Consider the following 5,896-nt stretch of genomic DNA (forward strand, 5'->3'; position numbering starts at 1 on the left):
CCCACTATAGCACCGTTAAGGATTAAAAGGTCGAATACAATGTATACACAATTACACATAGAATTTTATTTAAACAACAAACACGTGTCAAGAATTTGAAAGTTTTCCAACATGCGAGACCTAAATTTTCATACAAAATCGGCTTATATATAATTGGTAGCAGAGACTGATTAAATGGGATGACAGAGGGCCATAGTTCCCACTGTTTATATATGTATTAACATTAAGAAAAAACATTTATTAATTTAAGAAAGTGGTTATTTATTGATACCAGAGAAAAGTATAAAAGTAGTTAAGAAAGCGAGATTTCGATTGGATAACACAATTAATTATTAAGCATAAGCTGAATTCATTTTAGCATAAGCTTAAATCATTTTAGCATAAGCTTAAATCATTTTAGCATAAGCTAAATTCATTTAAGCATAAGCTAAAATCATTTTAGCATAAGCTAAATTCATTAAGTTTATGCTAAAATAAACTTCAATTTTAATATTTATGACCTTGATTCCGCGCCAACATTTATGTATAAGCTAAACAATTCAGCATATGCTAAATTGATTTTAGCTTATGCAAAAATGAATCCAGCTTATGCTAAAATGAATTTAGCTTAAGCTAAAATGAATTTAGCTTATGCTAAAATCATTTTAGCATATGCTAAATCATAATATAGCATATGCTAAAATGATTTAAGCTTATGCTAAATTCGATGTTTATGACCCTTATTCCGCGTCATAGACAATGATAGAACTCCACATTATTTGTATATTGGTCCTTATATAAAAGGTCCATTTTGATCATTAAGTTCTTCAAATGTTTCTGTTCATTCACATCCCTAGCTTTCAATTAGATATAACGTGACGGTACCCAAATTGCACCTATTTTGACAGTTTTTTCATCTACGTTTAATTTTTTTATGATGAAAACAAAAATGTCCATTCTGTGTTTATTTTGTAGCCCTATCCTTCTTTATTATAAAGGTACACCAATTTGATTTTTATTCCATATGGAATCATAGAAAAATTGGTCTAAACTTACCTCCAAACCATCAATGATTCTGAAATGAGGAGTACCCAAATTGCTTCCATCCTTAAATTCACATAGTCAAAAGTCTAATAACAGAGCTTTTGTTTAATTTCTTTAAATATTTTGAACAATTGGATATTAGTCCATGCTTACTCTTCATTATTTTTCAAATGGATACTTGTAACATATTGTATTTGCTCATTTTAAAAAGATGACGTTTTGATGACGTCGCATGGCGACGTTTCAGTACATTTTGCTTTTTCAGTAAATACTTCATCTGTTGATAGATACTGTGAACGTTTTGTGCATATCTAAATAGTTTTACCTATGTTGAAAGATGTGCTTAGTATCAAATCATAAAAAAAACAAATTGTTTAGTCTCTAGAAAATCTTGTAAGATTTTCGCTGCTAGTTTTGCTAAATAGGTGCAATTTGGGTACTCGGTGCAATTTGGGTACCGTTACGTTAGGAAGCTGTGGTATGAGAAAACTATCCATCCAAGTCACAATTTATAAAAGTAAACCATTATGTAAATGTACGGTCTTCAACACGGAGCCTTGGCTCACACCGAACAGCAAGCTGTAAAGCCCAACGGTAAAATATATATAAAAGTGAGAAACAAGAAACACTTAGGAACAACATCAACAAACGACAACTTCGAATAGTCAATTTCAAACGTTCCCAATGAAGCTAAATTCATAAAAGGGGCCAGGGCGAATGATGACATTTATGATTTTTTGTCTTTTATGTCCTGGTGGTCCTTTACAATGATTTAGCAATACTAGTGTCTATAATATAACCAATAAAAATGATGAATTTGTAATTGATGTATTTGATGTAAATCAATGAGCTCAAAGTGTATATTCTTATCCTTTAGGATATGTTGGTTGTTTTGTTGATGATAGAAACAGATTCTTCGATACAAAGAAACCTAACAGCAATAATATGACTCTTAAAAGATGTCGGGAGCAATGTCGTGGTTTCATATATATAGGACTTCAGGTTTGTAATGTCGGGAGCAATGTCGTGGCTTTATATATGTAGGACTACAGGTTAGTAATGTTGGGAGCAATGTTGTGGTTTTATATATGTAGGACTACATGTAAGTAATGTCGGGAGCAATACCGTGGCTTCATATAAGTAGGACTACAGGTTAGTAATGTCGGGAGCAATACCATGGCTTCATATAAGTAGGACTACAGGTTAGTAATGTCGGGAGCAATGTCGCGGCTTTATATATGTAGGACTACAGATTAGTAATGTCGGGAGCAATGTCGTGGTTTAATATATATAGGACTACAGGTAATTAATGTCGGGAGAAATGTCGCGGCTTTATATATATAGGACTACATGTTAGTAATGTCGGGAGCAATGTCGCGGCTTTATATATGTAGGACTACAGGTAAGTTGTGTCGGGAGCGATGTCGCGGCTTTATATATGTAGGACTACAGGTTAGTTATGTCGGGATCAATGTCGTGGCTATATATATATATATATGAAGGAATACAAGTTAGTTATGTCGAGAGAAATGTCGCGGTTATGAATATGTAGGACTACCAGTGAGTTATGTCGGGAGCAATGTTGCAGCTATATTTATGTAGGACTACAGGTTAGTAAGTCGGGAGCAATGTCGCGGCTAAATTGATGTATGACAACAGGTTAGTTATGTCGGAAGCAATGTCGCGGCTTTATATATATAGGACTACAGGTTAGTAATGTGGGGAGCAATACTGGAGTTATATATATGTAGGACTACAGGTTAGTTATGTTGGGAGCAATGTCGCACTATATTTATGTATGACTACAGGTAAGTTGTGTCGGTGGCAATGTTGCAGCTATATTTATGTAGGACTACAGATTATTTATGTCGGGAGTAATGTCATGGCTATATATATGTAGGGCTATAGGTAAGTAATGTCGGGAGGAGTGTCGCGGCTATGTATATGTAGGACTACAGGTTAGTTATGTCGGAAGCAATCGCGCGGCTATATATATTTAGGACTACAGGTAAGTAATGTCGGGAGAAACGTTGCGGCTATATATATGTAGGACTTCCGGTTATGTATGACGGGAGATATATTCCAGCTATATATATGAAGGACTTAATGAAGGTTTTCAGTTTAATAATGTCGGAAGCAATGGTTAGTAACGGAATTGACAACAATAAGGAAAACTATATTTATGATTAATTTGCATGAGATAAAAAACTTTTTGAATTCATTACTTTATGGGGTGTTTATAAGAGTCATATCATGTCAGTCAAAACTGACAACAATTAGTTCCTATCAGGATCAGTACAATCTGTTTACTAAAATCTATTGGACCGAGGACAACAACAAAGATAAAAGTCTGAAATGGAAATAGGGAAAGTGCCAAAGTAAAAACGTCCGGCCTAATATATACATACTTTTAAATGTTGTTCGGTGTTATAAAATCAGTTTTATCATGACATATGACAAATATATATTCAGATATATGAATAGATAACTAAAAAAACCGTTTGAAAATATTAGAATACATGTATATTCATCCATATATTTACATATTGTTTTGGAATTTATCCTCATTTGCAACTGCACATATTTAGGAATGTTCTGATTTGTTCAATGTGCTTGAGAGAGAAGCGATAAAATGGGCGTTATTATTTCTATGATTATGAACAGGTAATCACTTTTTATAGTGCGTAAAGTGTCACAATACTTTGATAATTTCATGATATAACATTGATTTTTATGGTTTATAATAATAACGCTGGTAATTTGTTTTGTAAATTGTCAATTCAATTATATTTACAAATCTTATTTTACACACTTTGATAAATTTTACACAAAATATCTATATCGTGAATGCATATGACATGTTTGTATGTTCGAGTTGAATGGCTAGTTATGTTTGCTTTTATCAAAACAAAAATAAACATACATTGACATCACCAGGCTCATAGTCTTATATTTTTTCATAAATTGTTTCAAAGGCTAGTAGAGAATGTTTCTGTGGCAACGAACTGAATGTCAACAGGTATTCACCTCAACAAGAATCGGAATGCAATCGTGTATGTTCCGGAGAAAGTACCAGGAAGTGTGGAGGAACTTGGCGGATGTCCATCTATACAGGTATAGATCCTTTTCCCATTTACTGTATTTGTTTTGTGTTCAACTGTATGTGTTTAAAATAGAAAAAAATGGATGTAGCATAATTTGATTATGGACTTTTGTTGTCGCACAATTTTAAATTTTAAAAATATAACATAAAAGGAGTGGACAGACCATCAACGAATCGAAGAAAAGACAAATCGATTCGAAATAAAAGGCAAAATTAGTATACAGCTGTTCGAAAGTCACAAATCAATTGAGAGAATAAATCTCTGGGTTTCAAACTAACACTGAGGGAAACACACCAACTATAAGAGGAAAAAAATGAAACAACAGAAACACTGAAGTGCAGCAAAAAACTAAACGACAATACAACACTCGACGAAACTATAGGGTTAACAACTGCTTATTTTCTGACTTGGTAAAATACATATAGAAGTAAGCAATGAATGTTGTTGAGTAATTTGATAGATCTTTTTTGTGCTTCTTTGTTCAACATTTGTTTGTTTTTGTTTTAATTGAGATTGGGACTCAGTGATGACTGCTGTACCCCTTTGTTAACATTTATAGCTATTATATGTCTGTTTTGTTCACGCATCGTTGTAAATATAATGAAATGTAATGCGAATGTCATACAAGTGAGAGGTTCAGCGCTATAAAACCAATATCAATCCGTTCTTCGTTTGAAAATGAATGTACCAAGTCTGGCATATGACAGTTGCTGTCCATTCGTTTGATGTGTTTTATCTTTTAATTAGACTATTTGATTAGGGACTTTCCGTTTTGAATTTTTTCGGAGATCATTATTTTTGTGATTTTTTCTTTCACTGATACTTTAAGTGGTAATTTAAGTATTAAATTAAGGTACTATTTAATATATAATATCTTGCTATTGTTTAAATTTCAGTGAATGTTTAAGTTTACAGAAACATAAGGACACATCCTGCAGTTGAAGATCTGTTTACAGACTTTGCTGCACATAATTAAATACTTTGTAAATACAATACTGATTAAAACAAGCAATAATTCAAAGTTGATTTTACTTTTTGATTTGTTAAATATAAAAAAGAAGATGTGGTATGATTGCCAATGAGACAACTGTCCACAATTGACCAAAATGACACAGACATTAACAACTATAGGTCACTGTACGGACTTCAACAATGAGCAAAGACCATACCGCATAGTCAGCTATAAAAGGCCCCGATAAGACAATGAAAAACAATTCAAACGAGACAACTAACGGCCTTATTTATATAAAAACAATGAACGAAAAACAAATATGTAACATATAAACAAACGACAACCACTGAATTACAGGCTCCTGACTTGGGACAGACACATACATAAATAATGTGTCGGAGTTAAACATGTTAGCGGGATCCCAACCCTTCCACAAACCTTGGACAGAGTTATAACAGTACAACATAAGATCGATCTTTAAAATCAGTTGAAAAAAGCTTAACTTATTAGGACAACAATACAAGTGGACGTTTTTGTGACGGAAATTAGCTTTTTGTTTCAACGTAATGAGTTCGAAAGACCATAGTTAGCCTCGATTATTAAAAATAATGTTAACAGATAAGAAAAAAGTTTACGTTGATGAAAAGACATATAAGAAAGTTAAATAGAACTATCTTGATCAAATTTTTCTTTTCTGTTCAAAATTTGCCAAAAATAAAGAATATTATCTTTGATTTTAACCAGATTTAAGCTTAAAGAACATTCTGCGTTATAAATGGTAATGAACTGTTTCCCTCTTCTCGCCGACTTGTTCACT

General features: G+C 32.6%; 1 long non-coding RNA gene across 1 annotated transcript; it reads left to right on the forward strand.

Annotated features, from left to right (window-relative positions):
* The first annotated feature begins 1,901 nt into the window (after nt 1-1,901).
* LOC139489812 (uncharacterized) lies at nt 1,902-5,127 on the forward strand. The gene is made up of 3 exons (XR_011656242.1): nt 1,902-2,025; nt 3,999-4,137; nt 5,024-5,127. It is a non-coding gene; the product is annotated as an uncharacterized lncRNA (long non-coding RNA).
* The last annotated feature ends 769 nt before the right edge of the window (nt 5,128-5,896 follow it).

The sequence above is a fragment of the Mytilus edulis genome, chromosome 9 (assembly GCF_963676685.1).
Source record: "Mytilus edulis chromosome 9, xbMytEdul2.2, whole genome shotgun sequence".
Lineage (NCBI taxonomy): Eukaryota > Metazoa > Mollusca > Bivalvia > Mytilida > Mytilidae > Mytilus > Mytilus edulis.